Source organism: Pleurodeles waltl, chromosome 1_1 (genome assembly GCF_031143425.1).
Source record: "Pleurodeles waltl isolate 20211129_DDA chromosome 1_1, aPleWal1.hap1.20221129, whole genome shotgun sequence".
Lineage (NCBI taxonomy): Eukaryota > Metazoa > Chordata > Amphibia > Caudata > Salamandridae > Pleurodeles > Pleurodeles waltl.
Genome location: NC_090436.1, coordinates 523,626,112 through 523,653,608, shown reverse-complemented (window position 1 = coordinate 523,653,608; position 27,497 = coordinate 523,626,112). Strand labels below are relative to the sequence as shown.

Below are 27,497 nucleotides of genomic sequence, written 5' to 3'. Positions count from 1 at the left end.
GATGAGCCAAAAATCTCCTTCCACCCAGCGTTCCCCCAAGTCTCCCGATAAAAATGATACCTCACTTGTGTGGGTAGGCCTAGCGCCCCCCACAGGAAATGCCCCAAAACACAACGTGGACAGATCCCATTTTTTGACAAAATACAGAGCTGTTTTTTGCAAAGTGCCTACCTGTAGATTTTGGCCTCTAGGTCAGCCGGCACATAGGGAAACCTACCAAACCTGTGCATTTTTGAAAACTAGCGACTTAGGGGAATCCAAGATGGGGTGACTCGTGGGGCTCTGACCAGGTTCTGTTACCCAGAATCCTTTGCAAACCTCAAAAAGTGGCTAAAAAAACAATTTTTCCTCACATTTCGGTGACAGAAAGTTCTGGAATCTGAGAGGAGCCACAAATTTCCTTCCACCCAGCGTTCCCCCAAGTCTCCTGATAAAAATGATACCTCACTTGTGTGGGTAGGCCTAGCGCCCGCCACAGGGAATGCCCCAAAACACAACGTGGACACATCCCATTTTTTGACAAAATACAGAGTTGTTTTTTGCAAAGTGCCTACCTGTAGATTTTGGCCTCTAGCTCAGCCGGCACATAGGGAAACCTACCAAACCTGTGCATTTTTTAAAACTAGAGACCTAGGGGAATCCAAGATGGGGTGACTCGTGGGGCTCTGACCAGGTTCTGTTACCCAGAATCCTTTGCAAACCTCAAAAAGTGGCTAAAAAAACAATTTTTCCTCACATTTCGGTGACAGAAAGTTCTGGAATCTGAGAGGAGCCACAAATTTCCTTCTACCCAGCATTCCCCCAAGTCTCCCGATAAAAATGATACCTCACTTGTGTGGGTAGGCCTAGCGCCCGCCACAGGAAATGCCCCAAAACACAACGTGGACAGATCCCATTTTTTGACAAAATACAGAGCTGTTTTTTGCAAAGTGCCTACCTGTAGATTTTGGCCTCTAGCTCAGCCGGCACATAGGGAAACCTACCAAACCTGTGCATTTTTAAAAACTAGAGACTTAGGGGAATCCAAGATGGGGTGACTCGTGGGGCTCTGACCAGGTTCTGTTACCCAGAATCCTTTGCAAACCTCAAAAAGTGGCTAAAAAAACAAGTTTTCCTCACATTTCGGTGACAGAAAGTTCTGGAATCTGAGAGGAGCCACAAATTTCCTTCCACCCAGCGTTCCCCCAAGTCTCCCGATAAAAATGATACCTCACTTGTGTGGGTAGGCCTAGCGCCCGCCACAGGAAATGCCCCAAAACACAACGTGGACACATCCCATTTTTTGACAAAATACAGAGTTGTTTTTTGCAAAGTGCCTACCTGTAGATTTTGGCCTCTAGCTCAGCCGGCACATAGGGAAACCTACCAAACCTGTGCATTTTTTAAAACTAGAGACCTAGGGGAATCCAAGATGGGGTGACTCGTGGGGCTCTGACCAGGTTCTGTTACCCAGAATCCTTTGCAAACCTCAAAAAGTGGCTAAAAAAACAATTTTTCCTCACATTTCGGTGACAGAAAGTTCTGGAATCTGAGAGGAGCCACAAATTTCCTTCCACCCAGCGTTCCCCCAAGTCTCCCGATAAAAATGATACCTCACTTGTGTGGGTAGGCCTAGCGCCCCCCACAGGAAATGCCCCAAAACACAACGTGGACACATCCCATTTTTTGACAAAATACAGAGTTGTTTTTTGCAAAGTGCCTACCTGTAGATTTTGGCCTCTAGCTCAGCCGGCACATAGGGAAACCTACCAAACCTGTGCATTTTTTAAAACTAGAGACCTAGGGGAATCCAAGATGGGGTGACTCGTGGGGCTCTGACCAGGTTCTGTTACCCAGAATCCTTTGCAAACCTCAAAAAGTGGCTAAAAAAACAATTTTTCCTGCCATTTCGGTGACAGAAAGTTCTGGAATCTGAGATGAGCCAAAAATCTCCTTCCACCCAGCGTTCCTCCAAGTCTCCCGATAAAAATGATACCTCACTTGTGTGGGTAGGCCTAGCGCCCGCCACAGGAAATGCCCCAAAACACAACGTGGACAGATCCCATTTTTTGACAAAATACAGAGCTGTTTTTTGCAAAGTGCCTACCTGTAGATTTTGGCCTCTAGGTCAGCCGGCACATAGGGAAACCTACCAAACCTGTGCATTTTTGAAAACTAGAGACTTAGGGGAATCCAAGATGGGGTGACTCGTGGGGCTCTGACCAGGTTCTGTTACCCAGAATCCTTTGCAAACCTCAAAAAGTGGCTAAAAAAACAATTTTTCCTCACATTTCGGTGACAGAAAGTTCTGGAATCTGAGAGGAGCCACAAATTTCCTTCCACCCAGCGTTCCCCCAAGTCTCCCGATAAAAATGATACCTCACTTGTGTGGGTAGGCCTAGCGCCCGCCACAGGAAAGGCCCCAAAACACAACGTGGACACATCCCATTTTTTGACAAAATACAGAGTTGTTTTTTGCAAAGTGCCTACCTGTAGATTTTGGCCTCTAGCTCAGCCGGCACATAGGGAAACCTACCAAACCTGTGCATTTTTTAAAACTAGAGACCTAGGGGAATCCAAGATGGGGTGACTCGTGGGGCTCTGACCAGGTTCTGTTACCCAGAATCCTTTGCAAACCTCAAAAAGTGGCTAAAAAAACAATTTTTCCTCACATTTCGGTGACAGAAAGTTCTGGAATCTGAGAGGAGCCACAAATTTCCTTCTACCCAGCATTCCCCCAAGTCTCCCGATAAAAATGATACCTCACTTGTGTGGGTAGGCCTAGCGCCCGCCACAGGAAATGCCCCAAAACACAACGTGGACAGATCCCATTTTTTGACAAAATACAGAGCTGTTTTTTGCAAAGTGCCTACCTGTAGATTTTGGCCTTTAGCTCAGCCGGCACATAGGGAAACCTACCAAACCTGTGCATTTTTTAAAACTAGAGACCTAGGGGAATCCAAGATGGGGTGACTCGTGGGGCTCTGACCATGTTCTGTTACCCCTAATCCTTTGCAAACCTCAAAAAGTGGCTAAAAAAACAAGTTTTCCTCACATTTCGGTGACAGAAAGTTCTGGAATCTGAAAGGAGCCACAAATTTCCTTCCACCCAGCGTTCCCCCAAGTCTCCCGATAAAAATGATACCTCACTTGTGTGGGTAGGCCTAGCGCCCGCCACAGGAAATGCCCCAAAACACAACGTGGACAGATCCCATTTTTTGACAAAATACAGAGCTGTTTTTTGCAAAGTGCCTACCTGTAGATTTTGGCCTCTAGGTCAGCCGGCACATAGGGAAACCTACCAAACCTGTGCATTTTTGAAAACTAGAGACTTAGGGGAATCCAAGATGGGGTGACTCGTGGGGCTCTGACCAGGTTCTGTTACCCAGAATCCTTTGCAAACCTCAAAAAGTGGCAAAAAAAACAAGTTTTCCTCACATTTCGGTGACAGAAACTTCTGGAATCTGAGAGGAGCCACAAATTTCCTTCCACCCAGCGTTCCCCCAAGTCTCCCGATAAAAATGATACCTCACTTGTGTGGGTAGGCCTAGCGCCCGCCACAGGAAATGCCCCAAAACACAACGTGGACACATCCCATTTTTTGACAAAATACAGAGTTGTTTTTTGCAAAGTGCCTACCTGTAGATTTTGGCCTCTAGCTCAGCCGGCACATAGGGAATCCTACCAAACCTGTGCATTTTTTAAAACTAGAGACCTAGGGGAATCCAAGATGGGGTGACTCGTGGGGCTCTGACCAGGTTCTGTTACCCAGAATCCTTTGCAAACCTCAAAAAGTGGCTAAAAAAACAATTTTTCCTCACATTTCGGTGACAGAAAGTTCTGGAATCTGAGATGAGCCACAAATCTCCTTCCACCCAGCGTTCCCCCAAGTCTCCCGATAAAAATGATACCTCACTTGTGTGGGTAGGCCTAGCGCCCGCCACAGGAAATGCCCCAAAACACAACGTGGACAGATCCCATTTTTTGACAAAATACAGAGCTGTTTTTTGCAAAGTGCCTACCTGTAGATTTTGGCCTCTAGGTCAGCCGGCACATAGGGAAACCTACCAAACCTGTGCATTTTTGAAAACTAGAGACTTAGGGGAATCCAAGATGGGGTGACTCGTGGGGCTCTGACCAGGTTCTGTTACCCAGAATCCTTTGCAAACCTCAAAAAGTGGCAAAAAAAACAAGTTTTCCTCACATTTCGGTGACAGAAAGTTCTGGAATCTGAGAGGAGCCACAAATTTCCTTCCACCCAGCATTCCCCCAAGTCTCCCGATAAAAATGATACCTCACATGTGTGGGTAGGCCTAGCGCCCGCCACAGGAAATGCCCCAAAACACAACGTGGACAGATCCCATTTTTTGACAAAATACAGAGATGTTTTTTGCAAAGTGCCTACCTGTAGATTTTGGCCTTTAGCTCAGCCGGCACATAGGGAAACCTACCAAACCTGTGCATTTTTTAAAACTAGAGACCTAGGGGAATCCAAGATGGGGTGACTCGTGGGGCTCTGACCATGTTCTGTTACCCAGAATCCTTTGCAAACCTCAAAAAGTGGCTAAAAAAACAAGTTTTCCTCACATTTCGGTGACAGAAAGTTCTGGAATCTGAAAGGAGCCACAAATTTCCTTCCACCCAGCGTTCCCCCAAGTCTCCCGATAAAAATGATACCTCACTTGTGTGGGTAGGCCTAGCGCCCGCCACAGGAAATGCCCCAAAACACAACGTGGACAGATCCCATTTTTTGACAAAATACAGAGCTGTTTTTTGCAAAGTGCCTACCTGTAGATTTTGGCCTCTAGGTCAGCCGGCACATAGGGAAACCTACCAAACCTGTGCATTTTTGAAAACTAGAGACTTAGGGGAATCCAAGATGGGGTGACTCGTGGGGCTCTGACCAGGTTCTGTTACCCAGAATCCTTTGCAAACCTCAAAAAGTGGCTAAAAAAACAAGTTTTCCTCACATTTCGGTGACAGAAAGTTCTGGAATCTGGGAGGAGCCACAAATTTCCTTCCACCCAGCGTTCCCCCAAGTCTCCCGATAAAAATGATACCTCACTTGTGTGGGTAGGCCTAGCTCCCGCCACAGGAAATGCCCCAAAACACAACGTGGACACATCCCATTTTTTGACAAAATACAGAGCTGTTTTTTGCAAAGTGCCTACCTGTAGATTTTGGCCTTTAGCTCAGCCGGTACATAGGGAAACCTACCAAACCTGTGCATTTTTTAAAACTAGAGACCTAGGGGAATCCAAGATGGGGTGACTCGTGGGGCTCTGACCATGTTCTGTTACCCAGAATCCTTTGCAAACCTCAAAAAGTGGCTAAAAAAACAAGTTTTCCTCACATTTCGGTGACAGAAAGTTCTGGAATCTGAAAGGAGCCACAAATTTCCTTCCACCCAGCGTTTCCCCAAGTCTCCCGATAAAAATGATACCTCACTTGTGTGGGTAGGCCTAGCGCCCGCCACATGAAATGCCCCAAAACACAACGTGGACAGATCCCATTTTTTGACAAAATACAGAGCTGTTTTTTGCAATGTGCCTACCTGTAGATTTTGGCCTCTAGGTCAGCCGGCACATAGGGAAACCTACCAAACCTGTGCATTTTTGAAAACTAGAGACTTAGGGGAATCCAAGATGGGGTGACTCGTGGGGCTCTGACCAGGTTCTGTTACCCAGAATCCTTTGCAAACCTCAAAAAGTGGCTAAAAAAACAAGTTTTCCTCACATTTCGGTGACAGAAAGTTCTGGAATCTGAAAGGAGCCACAAATTTCCTTCCACCCAGCGTTCCCCCAAGTCTCCCGATAAAAAAGATACCTCAATTGTGTGGGTAGGCCTAGCGCCCGCCACAGGAAATGCCCCAAAACACAACGTGGACAGATCCCATTTTTTGACAAAATACAGAGCTGTTTTTTGCAAAGTGCCTACCTGTAGATTTTGGCCTCTAGCTCAGCCGGCACATAGGGAAACCTACCAAACCTGTGCATTTTTTAAAACTAGAGACCTAGGGGAATCCAAGATGGGGTGACTCGTGGGGCTCTGACCATGTTCTGTTACCCAGAATCCTTTGCAAACCTCAAAAAGTGGCTAAAAAAACAAGTTTTCCTCACATTTCGGTGACAGAAAGTTCTGGAATCTGAAAGGAGCCACAAATTTCCTTCCACCCAGCGTTCCCCCAAGTCTCCCGATAAAAATGATACCTCACTTGTGTGGGTAGGCCTAGCGCCCGCCACAGGAAATGCCCCAAAACACAACGTGGACAGATCCAATTTTTTGACAAAATACAGAGCTGTTTTTTGCAAAGTGCCTACCTGTAGATTTTGGCCTCTAGGTCAGCCGGCACATAGGGAAACCTACCAAACCTGTGCATTTTTGAAAACTAGAGACTTAGGGGAATCCAAGATGGGGTGACTCGTGGGGCTCTGACCAGGTTCTGTTACCCAGAATCCTTTGCAAACCTCAAAAAGTGGCAAAAAAAACAAGTTTTCCTCACATTTCGGTGACAGAAAGTTCTGGAATCTGAGAGGAGCCACAAATTTCCTTCCACCCAGCGTTCCCCCAAGTCTCCCGATAAAAATGATACCTCACTTGTGTGGGTAGGCCTAGCGCCCGCCACAGGAAATGCCCCAAAACACAAGTGGACACATCCCATTTTTTGACAAAATACAGAGTTGTTTTTTGCAAAGTGCCTACCTGTAGATTTTGGCCTCTAGCTCAGTCGGCACATAGGGAAACCTACCAAACCTGTGCATTTTCTAAAACTAGAGACCTAGGGGAATCCAAGATGGGGTGACTCGTGGGGCTCTGACCAGGTTCTGTTACCCAAAATCCTTTGCAAACCTTAAAAAGTGGCTAAAAAAACAAGTTTTCCTCACATTTCGGTGACAGAAAGTTCTGGAATCTGAGAGGAGCCACAAATTTCCTTCCACCCAGCGTTCCCCCAAGTCTCCCGATAAAAATGATACCTCAGTTGTGTGGGTAGGCCTAGCGCCCGCCACAGGAAATGCCCCAAAACACAACGTGGACACATACCATTTTTTGACAAAATACAGAGTTGTTTTTTGCAAAGTGCCTACCTGTAGATTTTGGCCTCTAGCTCAGCCGGCACATAGGGAAACCTACCAAACCTGTGCATTTTTAAAAACTAGAGACTTAGGGGAATCCAAGATGGGGTGACTCATGGGGCTCTGACCAGGTTCTGTTACCCAGAATCCTTTGCAAACCTCAAAAAGTGGCTAAAAAAACAAGTTTTCCTCACATTTCGGTGACAGAAAGTTCTGGAATCTGAGAGGAGCCACAAATTTCCTTCCACCCAGCGTTCCCCCAAGTCTCCCGATAAAAATGATACCTCACTTGTGTGGGTAGGCCTAGCGCCCGCCACAGGAAATGCCCCAAAACACAAGTGGACACATCCCATTTTTTGACAAAATACAGAGTTGTTTTTTGCAAAGTGCCTACCTGTAGATTTTGGCCTCTAGCTCAGTCGGCACATAGGGAAACCTACCAAACCTGTGCATTTTCTAAAACTAGAGACCTAGGGGAATCCAAGATGGGGTGACTCGTGGGGCTCTGACCAGGTTCTGTTACCCAAAATCCTTTGCAAACCTTAAAAAGTGGCTAAAAAAACAAGTTTTCCTCACATTTCGGTGACAGAAAGTTCTGGAATCTGAGAGGAGCCACAAATTTCCTTCCACCCAGCGTTCCCCCAAGTCTCCCGATAAAAATGATACCTCACTTGTGTGGGTAGGCCTAGCGCCCGCCACAGGAAATGCCCCAAAACACAACGTGGACAGATCCCATTTTTTGACAAAATACAGAGTTGTTTTTTGCAAAGTGCCTACCTGTAGATTTTGGCCTCTAGCTCAGTCGGCACATAGGGAAACCTACCAAACCTGTGCATTTTCTAAAACTAGAGACCTAGGGGAATCCAAGATGGGGTGACTCGTGGGGCTCTGACCAGGTTCTGTTACCCAAAATCCTTTGCAAACCTTAAAAAGTGGCTAAAAAAACAAGTTTTCCTCACATTTCGGTGACAGAAAGTTCTGGAATCTGAGAGGAGCCACAAATTTCCTTCCACCCAGCGTTCCCCCAAGTCTCCCGATAAAAATGATACCTCACTTGTGTGGGTAGGCCTAGCGCCCGCCACAGGAAATGCCCCAAAACACAACGTGGACAGATCCCATTTTTTGACAAAATACAGAGCTGTTTTTTGCAAAGTGCCTACCTGTAGATTTTGGCCTCTAGCTCAGCCGGCACATAGGGAAACCTACCAAACCTGTGCATTTTTTTAAACTAGAGACCTAGGGGAATCCAAGATGGGGTGACTCGTGGGGCTCTGACCATGTTCTGTTACCCAGAATCCTTTGCAAACCTCAAAAAGTGGCTAAAAAAACAAGTTTTCCTCACATTTCGGTGACAGAAAGTTCTGGAATCTGAAAGGAGCCACAAATTTCCTTCCACCCAGCGTTCCCCCAAGTCTCCCGATAAAAATGATACCTCACTTGTGTGGGTAGGCCTAGCGCCCGCCACAGGAAATGCCCCAAAACACAACGTGGACAGATCCCATTTTTTGACAAAATACAGAGCTGTTTTTTGCAAAGTGCCTACCTGTAGATTTTGGCCTCTAGGTCAGCCGGCACATAGGGAAACCTACCAAACCTGTGCCTTTTTGAAAACTAGAGACTTAGGGGAATCCAAGATGGGGTGACTCGTGGGGCTCTGACCAGGTTCTGTTACCCAGAATCCTTTGCAAACCTCAAAAAGTGGCTAAAAAAACAAGTTTTCCTCACATTTCGGTGACAGAAAGTTCTGGAATCTGGGAGGAGCCACAAATTTCCTTCCACCTAGCGTTACCCCAAGTCTCCCGATAAAAATGATACCTCACTTATGTGGGTAGGCCTAGCGCCCGCCACAGGAAATGCCCCAAAACACAACGTGGACACATCCCATTTTTTGACAAAATACAGAGCTGTTTTTTGCAAAGTGCCTACCTGTAGATTTTGGCCTTTAGCTCAGCCGGCACATAGGGAAACCTACCAAACCTGTGCATTTTTTAAAACTAGAGACCTAGGGGAATCCAAGATGGGGTGACTCGTGGGGCTCTGACCATGTTCTGTTACCCAGAATCCTTTGCAAACCTCAAAAAGTGGCTAAAAAAACAAGTTTTCCTCACATTTCGGTGACAGAAAGTTCTGGAATCTGAAAGGAGCCACAAATTTCCTTCCACCCAGCGTTCCCCCAAGTCTCCCGATAAAAATGATACCTCACTTGTGTGGGTAGGCCTAGCGCCCGCCACAGGAAATGCCCCAAAACACAACGTGGACAGATCCCATTTTTTGACAAAATACAGAGCTGTTTTTTGCAAAGTGCCTACCTGTAGATTTTGGCCTCTAGGTCAGCCGGCACATATGGAAACCTACCAAACCTGTGCATTTTTGAAAACTAGAGACTTAGGGGAATCCAAGATGGGGTGACTCGTGGGGCTCTGACCAGGTTCTGTTACCCAGAATCCTTTGCAAACCTCAAAAAGTGGCCAAAAAAACAAGTTTTCCTCACATTTCGGTGACAGAAAGTTCTGGAATCTGAGAGGAGCCACAAATTTCCTTCCACCCAGCGTTCCCCCAAGTCTCCCGATAAAAATGATACCTCACTTGTGTGGGTAGGCCTAGCGCCCGCCACAGGAAATGCCCCAAAACACAAGTGGACACATCCCATTTTTTGACAAAATACAGAGTTGTTTTTTGCAAAGTGCCTACCTGTAGATTTTGGCCTCTAGCTCAGTCGGCACATAGGGAAACCTACCAAACCTGTGCATTTTCTAAAACTAGAGACCTAGGGGAATCCAAGATGGGGTGACTCGTGGGGCTCTGACCAGGTTCTGTTACCCAAAATCCTTTGCAAACCTTAAAAAGTGGCTAAAAAAACAAGTTTTCCTCACATTTCGGTGACAGAAAGTTCTGGAATCTGAGAGGAGCCACAAATTTCCTTCCACCCAGCGTTCCCCCAAGTCTCCCGATAAAAATGATACCTCACTTGTGTGGGTAGGCCTAGCGCCCGCCACAGGAAATGCCCCAAAACACAACGTGGACAGATCCCATTTTTTGACAAAATACAGAGTTGTTTTTTGCAAAGTGCCTACCTGTAGATTTTGGCCTCTAGCTCAGTCGGCACATAGGGAAACCTACCAAACCTGTGCATTTTCTAAAACTAGAGACCTAGGGGAATCCAAGATGGGGTGACTCGTGGGGCTCTGACCAGGTTCTGTTACCCAAAATCCTTTGCAAACCTTAAAAAGTGGCTAAAAAAACAAGTTTTCCTCACATTTCGGTGACAGAAAGTTCTGGAATCTGAGAGGAGCCACAAATTTCCTTCCACCCAGCGTTCCCCCAAGTCTCCCGATAAAAATGATACCTCACTTGTGTGGGTAGGCCTAGCGCCCGCCACAGGAAATGCCCCAAAACACAACGTGGACAGATCCCATTTTTTGACAAAATACAGAGTTGTTTTTTGCAAAGTGCCTACCTGTAGATTTTGGCCTCTAGCTCAGCCGGCACATAGGGAAACCTACCAAACCTGTGCATTTTTTAAAACTAGAGACCTAGGGGAATCCAAGATGGGGTGACTCGTGGGGCTCTGACCAGGTTCTGTTACCCAGAATCCTTTGCAAACCTCAAAAAGTGGCTAAAAAAACAAGTTTTCCTCACATTTCGGTGACAGAAAGTTCTGGAATCTGAGAGGAGCCACAAATTTCCTTCCACCCAGCGTTCCCCCAAGTCTCCCGATAAAAATGATACCTCAGTTGTGTGGGTAGGCCTAGCGCCCGCCACAGGAAATGCCCCAAAACACAACGTGGACACATACCATTTTTTGACAAAATACAGAGTTGTTTTTTGCAAAGTGCCTACCTGTCGATTTTGGCCTCTAGCTCAGCCGGCACATAGGGAAACCTACCAAACCTGTGCATTTTTAAAAACTAGAGACTTAGGGGAATCCAAGATGGGGTGACTCGTGGGGCTCTGACCAGGTTCTGTTACCCAGAATCCTTTGCAAACCTCAAAAAGTGGCTAAAAAAACAAGTTTTCCTCACATTTCGGTGACAGAAAGTTCTGGAATCTGAGAGGAGCCACAAATTTCCTTCCACCCAGCGTTCCCCCAAGTCTCCCGATAAAAATGATACCTCACTTGTGTGGGTAGGCCTAGCGCCCGCCACAGGAAATGCCCCAAAACACAACGTGGACACATCCCATTTTTTGACAAAATACAGAGCTGTTTTTTGCAAAGTGCCTACCTGTAGATTTTGGCCTCTAGGTCAGCCGGCACATAGGGAAACCTACCAAACCTGTGCATTTTTGAAAACTAGAGACTTAGGGGAATCCAAGATGGGGTGACTCGTGGGGCTCTGACCAGGTTCTGTTACCCAGAATCCTTTGCAAACCTCAAAAAGTGGCTAAAAAAACAATTTTTCCTCACATTTCGGTGACAGAAAGTTCTGGAATCTGAGAGGAGCCACAAATTTCCTTCCACCCAGCGTTCCCCCAAGTCTCCCGATAAAAATGATACCTCACTTGTGTGGGTAGGCCTAGCGCCCGCCACAGGAAATGCCCCAAAACACAACGTGGACACATCCCATTTTTTGACAAAATACAGAGTTGTTTTTTGCAAAGTGCCTACCTGTAGATTTTGGCCTCTAGCTCAGCCGGCACATAGGGAAACCTACCAAACCTGTGCATTTTTTAAAACTAGAGACCTAGGGGAATCCAAGATGGGGTGACTCGTGGGGCTCTGACCAGGTTCTGTTACCCAGAATCCTTTGCAAACCTCAAAAAGTGGCTAAAAAAACAATTTTTCCTCACATTTCGGTGACAGAAAGTTCTGGAATCTGAGATGAGCCAAAAATCTCCTTCCACCCAGCGTTCCTCCAAGTCTCCCGATAAAAATGATACCTCACTTGTGTGGGTAGGCCTAGCGCCCGCCACAGGAAATGCCCCAAAACACAACGTGGACAGATCCCATTTTTTGACAAAATACAGAGCTGTTTTTTGCAAAGTGCCTACCTGTAGATTTTGGCCTCTAGGTCAGCCGGCACATAGGGAAACCTACCAAACCTGTGCATTTTTGAAAACTGGAGACTTAGGGGAATCCAAGATGGGGTGACTCGTGGGGCTCTGACCAGGTTCTGTTACCCAGAATCCTTTGCAAACCTCAAAAAGTGGCTAAAAAAACAATTTTTCCTCACATTTTGGTGACAGAAAGTTCTGGAATCTGAGAGGAGCCACAAATTTCCTTCCACCCAGCGTTCCCCCAAGTCTCCCGATAAAAATGATACCTCACTTGTGTGGGTAGGCCTAGCGCCCGCCACAGGAAAGGCCCCAAAACACAACGTGGACACATCCCATTTTTTGACAAAATACAGAGTTGTTTTTTGCAAAGTGCCTACCTGTAGATTTTGGCCTCTAGCTCAGCCGGCACATAGGGAAACCTACCAAACCTGTGCATTTTTTAAAACTAGAGACCTAGGGGAATCCAAGATGGGGTGACTCGTGGGGCTCTGACCAGGTTCTGTTACCCAGAATCCTTTGCAAACCTCAAAAAGTGGCTAAAAAAACAATTTTTCCTCACATTTCGGTGACAGAAAGTTCTGGAATCTGAGAGGAGCCACAAATTTCCTTCTACCCAGCATTCCCCCAAGTCTCCCGATAAAAATGATACCTCACTTGTGTGGGTAGGCCTAGCGCCCGCCACAGGAAATGCCCCAAAACACAACGTGGACAGATCCCATTTTTTGACAAAATACAGAGCTGTTTTTTGCAAAGTGCCTACCTGTAGATTTTGGCCTTTAGCTCAGCCGGCACATAGGGAAACCTACCAAACCTGTGCATTTTTTAAAACTAGAGACCTAGGGGAATCCAAGATGGGGTGACTCGTGGGGCTCTGACCATGTTCTGTTACCCAGAATCCTTTGCAAACCTCAAAAAGTGGCTAAAAAAACAAGTTTTCCTCACATTTCGGTGACAGAAAGTTCTGGAATCTGAAAGGAGCCACAAATTTCCTTCCACCCAGCGTTCCCCCAAGTCTCCCGATAAAAATGATACCTCACTTGTGTGGGTAGGCCTAGCGCCCGCCACAGGAAATGCCCCAAAACACAACGTGGACAGATCCCATTTTTTGACAAAATACAGAGCTGTTTTTTGCAAAGTGCCTACCTGTAGATTTTGGCCTCTAGGTCAGCCGGCACATAGGGAAACCTACCAAACCTGTGCATTTTTGAAAACTAGAGACTTAGGGGAATCCAAGATGGGGTGACTCGTGGGGCTCTGACCAGGTTCTGTTACCCAGAATCCTTTGCAAACCTCAAAAAGTGGCAAAAAAAACTAGTTTTCCTCACATTTCGGTGACAGAAACTTCTGGAATCTGAGAGGAGCCACAAATTTCCTTCCACCCAGCGTTCCCCCAAGTCTCCCGATAAAAATGATACCTCACTTGTGTGGGTAGGCCTAGCGCCCGCCACAGGAAATGCCCCAAAACACAACGTGGACACATCCCATTTTTTGACAAAATACAGAGTTGTTTTTTGCAAAGTGCCTACCTGTAGATTTTGGCCTCTAGCTCAGCCGGCACATAGGGAAACCTACCAAACCTGTGCATTTTTTAAAACTAGAGACCTAGGGGAATCCAAGATGGGGTGACTCGTGGGGCTCTGACCAGGTTCTGTTACCCAGAATCCTTTGCAAACCTCAAAAAGTGGCTAAAAAAACAATTTTTCCTCACATTTCGGTGACAGAAAGTTCTGGAATCTGAGATGAGCCACAAATCTCCTTCCACCCAGCGTTCCCCCAAGTCTCCCGATAAAAATGATACCTCACTTGTGTGGGTAGGCCTAGCGCCCGCCACAGGAAATGCCCCAAAACACAACGTGGACAGATCCCATTTTTTGACAAAATACAGAGCTGTTTTTTGCAAAGTGCCTACCTGTAGATTTTGGCCTCTAGGTCAGCCGGCACATAGGGAAACCTACCAAACCTGTGCATTTTTAAAAACTAGAGACTTAGGGGAATCCAAGATGGGGTGACTCGTGGGGCTCTGACCAGGTTCTGTTACCCAGAATCCTTTGCAAACCTCAAAAAGTGGCAAAAAAAACAAGTTTTCCTCACATTTCGGTGACAGAAAGTTCTGGAATCTGAGAGGAGCCACAAATTTCCTTCCACCCAGCATTCCCCCAAGTCTCCCGATAAAAATGATACCTCACTTGTGTGGGTAGGCCTAGCGCCCGCCACAGGAAATGCCCCAAAACACAACGTGGACACATCCCATTTTTTGACAAAATACAGAGATGTTTTTTGCAAAGTGCCTACCTGTAGATTTTGGCCTTTAGCTCAGCCGGCACATAGGGAAACCTACCAAACCTGTGCATTTTTTAAAACTAGAGACCTAGGGGAATCCAAGATGGGGTGACTCGTGGGGCTCTGACCATGTTCTGTTACCCAGAATCCTTTGCAAACCTCAAAAAGTGGCTAAAAAAACAAGTTTTCCTCACATTTCGGTGACAGAAAGTTCTGGAATCTGAAAGGAGCCACAAATTTCCTTCCACCCAGTGTTCCCCCAAGTCTCCCGATAAAAATGATACCTCACTTGTGTGGGTAGGCCTAGCGCCCGCCACAGGAAATGCCCCAAAACACAACGTGGACAGATCCCATTTTTTGACAAAATACAGAGCTGTTTTTTGCAAAGTGCCTACCTGTAGATTTTGGCCTCTAGGTCAGCCGGCACATAGGGAAACCTACCAAACCTGTGCATTTTTGAAAACTAGAGACTTAGGGGAATCCAAGATGGGGTGACTCGTGGGGCTCTGACCAGGTTCTGTTACCCAGAATCCTTTGCAAACCTCAAAAAGTGGCAAACAAAACAAGTTTTCCTCACATTTCGGTGACAGAAAGTTCTGGAATCTGAGAGGAGCCACAAATTTCCTTCCACCCAGCGTTCCCCCAAGTCTCCCGATAAAAATGATACCTCACTTGTGTGGGTAGGCCTAGCGCCCGCCACAGGAAATGCCCCAAAACACAACGTGGACACATCCCATTTTTTGACAAAATACAGAGTTGTTTTTTGCAAAGTGCCTACCTGTAGATTTTGGCCTCTAGCTCAGCCGGCACATAGGGAAACCTACCAAACCTGTGCATTTTTTAAAACTAGAGACCTAGGGGAATCCAAGATGGGGTGACTTGTGGGGCTCTGACCAGGTTCTGTTACCCAGAATCCTTTGCAAACCTCAAAAAGTGGCTAAAAAAACAATTTTTCCTCACATTTCGGTGACAGAAAGTTCTGGAATCTGAGATGAGCCAAAAATCTCCTTCCACCCAGCGTTCCCCCAAGTCTCCCGATAAAAATGATACCTCACTTGTGTGGGTAGGCCTAGCGCCCCCCACAGGAAATGCCCCAAAACACAACGTGGACAGATCCCATTTTTTGACAAAATACAGAGCTGTTTTTTGCAAAGTGCCTACCTGTAGATTTTGGCCTCTAGGTCAGCCGGCACATAGGGAAACCTACCAAACCTGTGCATTTTTGAAAACTAGCGACTTAGGGGAATCCAAGATGGGGTGACTCGTGGGGCTCTGACCAGGTTCTGTTACCCAGAATCCTTTGCAAACCTCAAAAAGTGGCTAAAAAAACAATTTTTCCTCACATTTCGGTGACAGAAAGTTCTGGAATCTGAGAGGAGCCACAAATTTCCTTCCACCCAGCGTTCCCCCAAGTCTCCTGATAAAAATGATACCTCACTTGTGTGGGTAGGCCTAGCGCCCGCCACAGGGAATGCCCCAAAACACAACGTGGACACATCCCATTTTTTGACAAAATACAGAGTTGTTTTTTGCAAAGTGCCTACCTGTAGATTTTGGCCTCTAGCTCAGCCGGCACATAGGGAAACCTACCAAACCTGTGCATTTTTTAAAACTAGAGACCTAGGGGAATCCAAGATGGGGTGACTCGTGGGGCTCTGACCAGGTTCTGTTACCCAGAATCCTTTGCAAACCTCAAAAAGTGGCTAAAAAAACAATTTTTCCTCACATTTCGGTGACAGAAAGTTCTGGAATCTGAGAGGAGCCACAAATTTCCTTCTACCCAGCATTCCCCCAAGTCTCCCGATAAAAATGATACCTCACTTGTGTGGGTAGGCCTAGCGCCCGCCACAGGAAATGCCCCAAAACACAACGTGGACAGATCCCATTTTTTGACAAAATACAGAGCTGTTTTTTGCAAAGTGCCTACCTGTAGATTTTGGCCTCTAGCTCAGCCGGCACATAGGGAAACCTACCAAACCTGTGCATTTTTAAAAACTAGAGACTTAGGGGAATCCAAGATGGGGTGACTCGTGGGGCTCTGACCAGGTTCTGTTACCCAGAATCCTTTGCAAACCTCAAAAAGTGGCTAAAAAAACAAGTTTTCCTCACATTTCGGTGACAGAAAGTTCTGGAATCTGAGAGGAGCCACAAATTTCCTTCCACCCAGCGTTCCCCCAAGTCTCCCGATAAAAATGATACCTCACTTGTGTGGGTAGGCCTAGCGCCCGCCACAGGAAATGCCCCAAAACACAACGTGGACACATCCCATTTTTTGACAAAATACAGAGTTGTTTTTTGCAAAGTGCCTACCTGTAGATTTTGGCCTCTAGCTCAGCCGGCACATAGGGAAACCTACCAAACCTGTGCATTTTTTAAAACTAGAGACCTAGGGGAATCCAAGATGGGGTGACTCGTGGGGCTCTGACCAGGTTCTGTTACCCAGAATCCTTTGCAAACCTCAAAAAGTGGCTAAAAAAACAATTTTTCCTCACATTTCGGTGACAGAAAGTTCTGGAATCTGAGAGGAGCCACAAATTTCCTTCCACCCAGCGTTCCCCCAAGTCTCCCGATAAAAATGATACCTCACTTGTGTGGGTAGGCCTAGCGCCCCCCACAGGAAATGCCCCAAAACACAACGTGGACACATCCCATTTTTTGACAAAATACAGAGTTGTTTTTTGCAAAGTGCCTACCTGTAGATTTTGGCCTCTAGCTCAGCCGGCACATAGGGAAACCTACCAAACCTGTGCATTTTTTAAAACTAGAGACCTAGGGGAATCCAAGATGGGGTGACTCGTGGGGCTCTGACCAGGTTCTGTTACCCAGAATCCTTTGCAAACCTCAAAAAGTGGCTAAAAAAACAATTTTTCCTGCCATTTCGGTGACAGAAAGTTCTGGAATCTGAGATGAGCCAAAAATCTCCTTCCACCCAGCGTTCCTCCAAGTCTCCCGATAAAAATGATACCTCACTTGTGTGGGTAGGCCTAGCGCCCGCCACAGGAAATGCCCCAAAACACAACGTGGACAGATCCCATTTTTTGACAAAATACAGAGCTGTTTTTTGCAAAGTGCCTACCTGTAGATTTTGGCCTCTAGGTCAGCCGGCACATAGGGAAACCTACCAAACCTGTGCATTTTTGAAAACTAGAGACTTAGGGGAATCCAAGATGGGGTGACTCGTGGGGCTCTGACCAGGTTCTGTTACCCAGAATCCTTTGCAAACCTCAAAAAGTGGCTAAAAAAACAATTTTTCCTCACATTTCGGTGACAGAAAGTTCTGGAATCTGAGAGGAGCCACAAATTTCCTTCCACCCAGCGTTCCCCCAAGTCTCCCGATAAAAATGATACCTCACTTGTGTGGGTAGGCCTAGCGCCCGCCACAGGAAAGGCCCCAAAACACAACGTGGACACATCCCATTTTTTGACAAAATACAGAGTTGTTTTTTGCAAAGTGCCTACCTGTAGATTTTGGCCTCTAGCTCAGCCGGCACATAGGGAAACCTACCAAACCTGTGCATTTTTTAAAACTAGAGACCTAGGGGAATCCAAGATGGGGTGACTCGTGGGGCTCTGACCAGGTTCTGTTACCCAGAATCCTTTGCAAACCTCAAAAAGTGGCTAAAAAAACAATTTTTCCTCACATTTCGGTGACAGAAAGTTCTGGAATCTGAGAGGAGCCACAAATTTCCTTCTACCCAGCATTCCCCCAAGTCTCCCGATAAAAATGATACCTCACTTGTGTGGGTAGGCCTAGCGCCCGCCACAGGAAATGCCCCAAAACACAACGTGGACAGATCCCATTTTTTGACAAAATACAGAGCTGTTTTTTGCAAAGTGCCTACCTGTAGATTTTGGCCTTTAGCTCAGCCGGCACATAGGGAAACCTACCAAACCTGTGCATTTTTTAAAACTAGAGACCTAGGGGAATCCAAGATGGGGTGACTCGTGGGGCTCTGACCATGTTCTGTTACCCCTAATCCTTTGCAAACCTCAAAAAGTGGCTAAAAAAACAAGTTTTCCTCACATTTCGGTGACAGAAAGTTCTGGAATCTGAAAGGAGCCACAAATTTCCTTCCACCCAGCGTTCCCCCAAGTCTCCCGATAAAAATGATACCTCACTTGTGTGGGTAGGCCTAGCGCCCGCCACAGGAAATGCCCCAAAACACAACGTGGACAGATCCCATTTTTTGACAAAATACAGAGCTGTTTTTTGCAAAGTGCCTACCTGTAGATTTTGGCCTCTAGGTCAGCCGGCACATAGGGAAACCTACCAAACCTGTGCATTTTTGAAAACTAGAGACTTAGGGGAATCCAAGATGGGGTGACTCGTGGGGCTCTGACCAGGTTCTGTTACCCAGAATCCTTTGCAAACCTCAAAAAGTGGCAAAAAAAACAAGTTTTCCTCACATTTCGGTGACAGAAACTTCTGGAATCTGAGAGGAGCCACAAATTTCCTTCCACCCAGCGTTCCCCCAAGTCTCCCGATAAAAATGATACCTCACTTGTGTGGGTAGGCCTAGCGCCCGCCACAGGAAATGCCCCAAAACACAACGTGGACACATCCCATTTTTTGACAAAATACAGAGTTGTTTTTTGCAAAGTGCCTACCTGTAGATTTTGGCCTCTAGCTCAGCCGGCACATAGGGAATCCTACCAAACCTGTGCATTTTTTAAAACTAGAGACCTAGGGGAATCCAAGATGGGGTGACTCGTGGGGCTCTGACCAGGTTCTGTTACCCAGAATCCTTTGCAAACCTCAAAAAGTGGCTAAAAAAACAATTTTTCCTCACATTTCGGTGACAGAAAGTTCTGGAATCTGAGATGAGCCACAAATCTCCTTCCACCCAGCGTTCCCCCAAGTCTCCCGATAAAAATGATACCTCACTTGTGTGGGTAGGCCTAGCGCCCGCCACAGGAAATGCCCCAAAACACAACGTGGACAGATCCCATTTTTTGACAAAATACAGAGCTGTTTTTTGCAAAGTGCCTACCTGTAGATTTTGGCCTCTAGGTCAGCCGGCACATAGGGAAACCTACCAAACCTGTGCATTTTTGAAAACTAGAGACTTAGGGGAATCCAAGATGGGGTGACTCGTGGGGCTCTGACCAGGTTCTGTTACCCAGAATCCTTTGCAAACCTCAAAAAGTGGCAAAAAAAACAAGTTTTCCTCACATTTCGGTGACAGAAAGTTCTGGAATCTGAGAGGAGCCACAAATTTCCTTCCACCCAGCATTCCCCCAAGTCTCCCGATAAAAATGATACCTCACATGTGTGGGTAGGCCTAGCGCCCGCCACAGGAAATGCCCCAAAACACAACGTGGACAGATCCCATTTTTTGACAAAATACAGAGATGTTTTTTGCAAAGTGCCTACCTGTAGATTTTGGCCTTTAGCTCAGCCGGCACATAGGGAAACCTACCAAACCTGTGCATTTTTTAAAACTAGAGACCTAGGGGAATCCAAGATGGGGTGACTCGTGGGGCTCTGACCATGTTCTGTTACCCAGAATCCTTTGCAAACCTCAAAAAGTGGCTAAAAAAACAAGTTTTCCTCACATTTCGGTGACAGAAAGTTCTGGAATCTGAAAGGAGCCACAAATTTCCTTCCACCCAGCGTTCCCCCAAGTCTCCCGATAAAAATGATACCTCACTTGTGTGGGTAGGCCTAGCGCCCGCCACAGGAAATGCCCCAAAACACAACGTGGACAGATCCCATTTTTTGACAAAATACAGAGCTGTTTTTTGCAAAGTGCCTACCTGTAGATTTTGGCCTCTAGGTCAGCCGGCACATAGGGAAACCTACCAAACCTGTGCATTTTTGAAAACTAGAGACTTAGGGGAATCCAAGATGGGGTGACTCGTGGGGCTCTGACCAGGTTCTGTTACCCAGAATCCTTTGCAAACCTCAAAAAGTGGCTAAAAAAACAAGTTTTCCTCACATTTCGGTGACAGAAAGTTCTGGAATCTGGGAGGAGCCACAAATTTCCTTCCACCCAGCGTTCCCCCAAGTCTCCCGATAAAAATGATACCTCACTTGTGTGGGTAGGCCTAGCTCCCGCCACAGGAAATGCCCCAAAACACAACGTGGACACATCCCATTTTTTGACAAAATACAGAGCTGTTTTTTGCAAAGTGCCTACCTGTAGATTTTGGCCTTTAGCTCAGCCGGTACATAGGGAAACCTACCAAACCTGTGCATTTTTTAAAACTAGAGACCTAGGGGAATCCAAGATGGGGTGACTCGTGGGGCTCTGACCATGTTCTGTTACCCAGAATCCTTTGCAAACCTCAAAAAGTGGCTAAAAAAACAAGTTTTCCTCACATTTCGGTGACAGAAAGTTCTGGAATCTGAAAGGAGCCACAAATTTCCTTCCACCCAGCGTTTCCCCAAGTCTCCCGATAAAAATGATACCTCACTTGTGTGGGTAGGCCTAGCGCCCGCCACATGAAATGCCCCAAAACACAACGTGGACAGATCCCATTTTTTGACAAAATACAGAGCTGTTTTTTGCAATGTGCCTACCTGTAGATTTTGGCCTCTAGGTCAGCCGGCACATAGGGAAACCTACCAAACCTGTGCATTTTTGAAAACTAGAGACTTAGGGGAATCCAAGATGGGGTGACTCGTGGGGCTCTGACCAGGTTCTGTTACCCAGAATCCTTTGCAAACCTCAAAAAGTGGCTAAAAAAACAAGTTTTCCTCACATTTCGGTGACAGAAAGTTCTGGAATCTGAAAGGAGCCACAAATTTCCTTCCACCCAGCGTTCCCCCAAGTCTCCCGATAAAAAAGATACCTCAATTGTGTGGGTAGGCCTAGCGCCCGCCACAGGAAATGCCCCAAAACACAACGTGGACAGATCCCATTTTTTGACAAAATACAGAGCTGTTTTTTGCAAAGTGCCTACCTGTAGATTTTGGCCTCTAGCTCAGCCGGCACATAGGGAAACCTACCAAACCTGTGCATTTTTTAAAACTAGAGACCTAGGGGAATCCAAGATGGGGTGACTCGTGGGGCTCTGACCATGTTCTGTTACCCAGAATCCTTTGCAAACCTCAAAAAGTGGCTAAAAAAACAAGTTTTCCTCACATTTCGGTGACAGAAAGTTCTGGAATCTGAAAGGAGCCACAAATTTCCTTCCACCCAGCGTTCCCCCAAGTCTCCCGATAAAAATGATACCTCACTTGTGTGGGTAGGCCTAGCGCCCGCCACAGGAAATGCCCCAAAACACAACGTGGACAGATCCAATTTTTTGACAAAATACAGAGCTGTTTTTTGCAAAGTGCCTACCTGTAGATTTTGGCCTCTAGGTCAGCCGGCACATAGGGAAACCTACCAAACCTGTGCATTTTTGAAAACTAGAGACTTAGGGGAATCCAAGATGGGGTGACTCGTGGGGCTCTGACCAGGTTCTGTTACCCAGAATCCTTTGCAAACCTCAAAAAGTGGCAAAAAAAACAAGTTTTCCTCACATTTCGGTGACAGAAAGTTCTGGAATCTGAGAGGAGCCACAAATTTCCTTCCACCCAGCGTTCCCCCAAGTCTCCCGATAAAAATGATACCTCACTTGTGTGGGTAGGCCTAGCGCCCGCCACAGGAAATGCCCCAAAACACAAGTGGACACATCCCATTTTTTGACAAAATACAGAGTTGTTTTTTGCAAAGTGCCTACCTGTAGATTTTGGCCTCTAGCTCAGTCGGCACATAGGGAAACCTACCAAACCTGTGCATTTTCTAAAACTAGAGACCTAGGGGAATCCAAGATGGGGTGACTCGTGGGGCTCTGACCAGGTTCTGTTACCCAAAATCCTTTGCAAACCTTAAAAAGTGGCTAAAAAAACAAGTTTTCCTCACATTTCGGTGACAGAAAGTTCTGGAATCTGAGAGGAGCCACAAATTTCCTTCCACCCAGCGTTCCCCCAAGTCTCCCGATAAAAATGATACCTCAGTTGTGTGGGTAGGCCTAGCGCCCGCCACAGGAAATGCCCCAAAACACAACGTGGACACATACCATTTTTTGACAAAATACAGAGTTGTTTTTTGCAAAGTGCCTACCTGTAGATTTTGGCCTCTAGCTCAGCCGGCACATAGGGAAACCTACCAAACCTGTGCATTTTTAAAAACTAGAGACTTAGGGGAATCCAAGATGGGGTGACTCATGGGGCTCTGACCAGGTTCTGTTACCCAGAATCCTTTGCAAACCTCAAAAAGTGGCTAAAAAAACAAGTTTTCCTCACATTTCGGTGACAGAAAGTTCTGGAATCTGAGAGGAGCCACAAATTTCCTTCCACCCAGCGTTCCCCCAAGTCTCCCGATAAAAATGATACCTCACTTGTGTGGGTAGGCCTAGCGCCCGCCACAGGAAATGCCCCAAAACACAACGTGGACACATCCCATTTTTTGACAAAATACAGAGTTGTTTTTTGCAAAGTGCCTACCTGTAGATTTTGGCCTCTAGCTCAGCCGGCACATAGGGAAACCTACCAAACCTGTGCATTTTTTTTAACTAGAGACCTAGGGGAATCCAAGATGGGGTGACTTGTGGGGCTCTGACCAGGTTCTGTTACCCAGAATCCTTTGCAAACCTCAAAAAGTGGCTAAAAAAACAATTTTTCCTCACATTTCGGTGACAGAAAGTTCTGGAATCTGAGAGGAGCCACAAATTTCCTTCTACCCAGCATTCCCCCAAGTCTCCCGATAAAAATGATACCTCACTTGTGTGGGTAGGCCTAGCGCCCGCCACAGGAAATGCCCCAAAACACAACGTGGACAGATCCCATTTTTTGACAAAATACAGAGCTGTTTTTTGCAAAGTGCCTACCTGTAGATTTTGGCCTCTAGCTCAGCCGGCACATAGGGAAACCTACCAAACCTGTGCATTTTTAAAAACTAGAGACTTAGGGGAATCCAAGATGGGGTGACTCGTGGGGCTCTGACCAGGTTCTGTTACCCAGAATCCTTTGCAAACCTCAAAAAGTGGCTAAAAAAACAAGGTTTCCTCACATTTCGGTGACAGAAAGTTCTGGAATCTGAGAGGAGCCACAAATTTCCTTCCACCCAGCGTTCCCCCAAGTCTCCCGATAAAAATGATACCTCACTTGTGTGGGTAGGCCTAGCGCCCGCCACAGGAAATGCCCCAAAACACAACGTGGACACATCCCATTTTTTGACAAAATACAGAGTTGTTTTTTGCAAAGTGCCTACCTGTAGCTTTTGGCCTCTAGCTCAGCCGGCACATAGGGAAACCTACCAAACCTGTGCATTTTTTAAAACTAGAGACCTAGGGGAATCCAAGATGGGGTGACTCGTGGGGCTCTGACCAGGTTCTGTTACCCAGAATCCTTTGCAAACCTCAAAAAGTGGCTAAAAAAACAAGTTTTCCTCACATTTCGGTGACAGAAAGTTCTGGAATCTGAAAGGAGCCACAAATATCCTTCCACCCAGTGTTCCCCCAAGTCTCCCGATAAAAATGATACCTCACTTGTGTGGGTAGGCCTAGCGCCCGCCACAGGAAATGCCCCAAAACACAACGTGGACAGATCCCATTTTTTGACAAAATACAGAGCTGTTTTTTGCAAAGTGCCTACCTGTAGATTTTGGCCTCTAGGTCAGCCGGCACATAGGGAAACCTACCAAACCTGTGCATTTTTGAAAACTAGAGACTTAGGGGAATCCAAGATGGGGTGACTCGTGGGGCTCTGACCAGGTTCTGTTACCCAGAATCCTTTGCAAACCTCAAAAAGTGGCAAAAAAAAACAAGTTTTCCTCACATTTCGGTGACAGAAACTTCTGGAATCTGAAAGGAGCCACAAATTTCCTTCCACCCAGCGTTCCCCCAAGTCTCCCGATAAAAATGATACCTCACTTGTGTGGGTAGGCCTAGCGCCCGCCACAGGAAATGCCCCAAAACACAACGTGGACAGATCCCATTTTTTGACAAAATACAGAACTGTTTTTTGCAAAGTGCCTACCTGTAGATTTTGGCCTTTAGCTCAGCCGGCACATAGGGAAACCTACCAAACCTGTGCATTTTTTAAAACTAGAGACCTAGGGGAATCCAAGATGGGGTGACTCGTGGGGCTCTGACCATGTTCTGTTACCCAGAATCCTTTACAAACCTCAAAAAGTGGCTAAAAAAACAAGTTTTCCTCACATTTCGGTGACAGAAAGTTCTGGAATCTGAAAGGAGCCACAAATTTCCTTCCACCCAGCGTTCCCCCACGTCTCCCGATAAAAATGATACCTCACTTGTGTGGGTAGGCCTAGCGCCCGCCACAGGAAATGCCCCAAAACACAACGTGGACAGATCCCATTTTTTGACAAAATACAGAGCTGTTTTTTGCAAAGTGCCTACCTGTAGATTTTGGCCTCTAGGTCAGCCGGCACATAGGGAAACCTACCAAACCTGTGCATTTTTGAAAACTAGAGACTTAGGGGAATCCAAGATGGGGTGACTCGTGGGGCTCTGACCAGGTTCTGTTACCCAGAATCCTTTGCAAACCTCAAAAAGTGGCTAAAAAAACAAGTTTTCCTCACATTTCGGTGACAGAAAGTTCTGGAATCTGGGAGGAGCCACAAATTTCCTTCCACCCAGCGTTCCCCCAAGTCTCCCGATAAAAATGATACCTCACTTGTGTGGGTAGGCCTAGCGCCCGCCACAGGAAATGCCCCAAAACACAACGTGGACACATCCCATTTTTTGACAAAATACAGAGCTGTTTTTTGCAAAGTGCCTACCTGTAGATTTTGGCCTTTAGCTCAGCCGGCACATAGGGAAACCTACCAAACCTGTGCATTTTTTAAAACTAGAGACCTAGGGGAATCCAAGATGGGGTGACTCGTGGGGCTCTGACCATGTTCTGTTACCCAGAATCCTTTGCAAACCTCAAAAAGTGGCTAAAAAAACAAGTTTTCCTCACATTTCGGTGACAGAAAGTTCTGGAATCTGAAAGGAGCCACAAATTTCCTTCCACCCAGCGTTCCCCCAAGTCTCCCGATAAAAATGATACCTCACTTGTGTGGGTAGGCCTAGCGCCCGCCACATGAAATGCCCCAAAACACAACGTGGACAGATCCCATTTTTTGACAAAATACAGAGCTGTTTTTTGCAATGTGCCTACCTGTAGATTTTGGCCTCTAGGTCAGCCGGCACATAGGGAAACCTACCAAACCTGTGCATTTTTGAAAACTAGAGACTTAGGGGAATCCAAGATGGGGTGACTCGTGGGGCTCTGACCAGGTTCTGTTACCCAGAATCCTTTGCAAACCTCAAAAAGTGGCTAAAAAAACAAGTTTTCCTCACATTTCGGTGACAGAAAGTTCTGGAATCTGAAAGGAGCCACAAATTTCCTTCCACCCAGCGTTCCCCCAAGTCTCCCGATAAAAATGATACCTCACTTGTGTGGGTAGGCCTAGCGCCCGCCACAGGAAATGCCCCAAAACACAACGTGGACAGATCCCATTTTTTGACAAAATACAGAGCTGTTTTTTGCAAAGTGCCTACCTGTAGATTTTGGCCTCTAGCTCAGCCGGCACATAGGGAAACCTACCAAACCTGTGCATTTTTTAAAACTAGAGACCTAGGGGAATCCAAGATGGGGTGACTCGTGGGGCTCTGACCATGTTCTGTTACCCAGAATCCTTTGCAAACCTCAAAAAGTGGCTAAAAAAACAAGTTTTCCTCACATTTCGGTGACAGAAAGTTCTGGAATCTGAAAGGAGCCACAAATTTCCTTCCACCCAGCGTTCCCCCAAGTCTCCCGATAAAAATGATACCTCACTTGTGTGGGTAGGCCTAGCGCCCGCCACAGGAAATGCCCCAAAACACAACGTGGACAGATCCCATTTTTTGACAAAATACAGAGCTGTTTTTTGCAAAGTGCCTACCTGTAGATTTTGGCCTCTAGGTCAGCCGGCACATAGGGAAACCTACCAAACCTGTGCATTTTTGAAAACTAGAGACTTAGGGGAATCCAAGATGGGGTGACTCGTGGGGCTCTGACCAGGTTCTGTTACCCAGAATCCTTTGCAAACCTCAAAAAGTGGCTAAAAAAACAAGTTTTCCTCACATTTCGGTGACAGAAAGTTCTGGAATCTGGGAGGAGCCACAAATTTCCTTCCACCCAGCGTTACCCCAAGTCTCCCGATAAAAATGATACCTCACTTGTGTGGGTAGGCCTAGCGCCCGCCACAGGAAATGCCCCAAAACACAACGTGGACAGATCCCATTTTTTGACAAAATACAGAGCTGTTTTTTGCAAAGTGCCTACCTGTAGATTTTGGCCTTTAGCTCAGCCGGCACATAGGGAAACCTACCAAACCTGTGCATTTTTTAAAACTAGAGACCTAGGGGAATCCAAGATGGGGTGACTCGTGGGGCTCTGACCAGGTTCTGTTACCCAGAATCCTTTGCAAACCTCAAAAAGTGGCTAAAAAAACAAGTTTTCCTCACATTTCGGTGACAGAAAGTTCTGGAATCTGAGAGGAGCCACAAATTTCCTTCCACCCAGCGTTCCCCCAAGTCTCCCGATAAAAATGATACCTCAGTTGTGTGGGTAGGCCTAGCGCCCGCCACAGGAAATGCCCCAAAACACAACGTGGACACATACCATTTTTTGACAAAATACAGAGTTGTTTTTTGCAAAGTGCCTACCTGTAGATTTTGGCCTCTAGCTCAGCCGGCACATAGGGAAACCTACCAAACCTGTGCATTTTTAAAAACTAGAGACTTAGGGGAATCCAAGATGGGGTGACTCGTGGGGCTCTGACCAGGTTCTGTTACCCAGAATCCTTTGCAAACCTCAAAAAGTGGCTAAAAAAACAAGTTTTCCTCACATTTCGGTGACAGAAAGTTCTGGAATCTGAGAGGAGCCACAAATTTCCTTCCACCCAGCGTTCCCCCAAGTCTCCCGATAAAAATGATACCTCACTTGTGTGGGTAGGCCTAGCGCCCGCCACAGGAAATGCCCCAAAACACAACGTGGACACATCCCATTTTTTGACAAAATACAGAGTTGTTTTTTGCAAAGTGCCTACCTGTAGATTTTGGCCTCTAGCTCAGCCGGCACATAGGGAAACCTACCAAACCTGTGCATTTTTAAAAACTAGAGACCTAGGGGAATCCAAGATGGGGTGACTTGTGGGGCTCTGACCAGGTTCTGTTACCCAGAAT

The 27,497-nt window shown here is 46.5% G+C and overlaps 1 protein-coding gene across 2 annotated transcripts in view; it reads left to right on the top strand.

The window, feature by feature from the left end:
• Nucleotides 1–27,497, top strand: part of KIAA0825 (KIAA0825 ortholog) — a 2,111,807-nt gene that overhangs the window by 998,408 nt on the left and 1,085,902 nt on the right. The window lies entirely within an intron of this gene.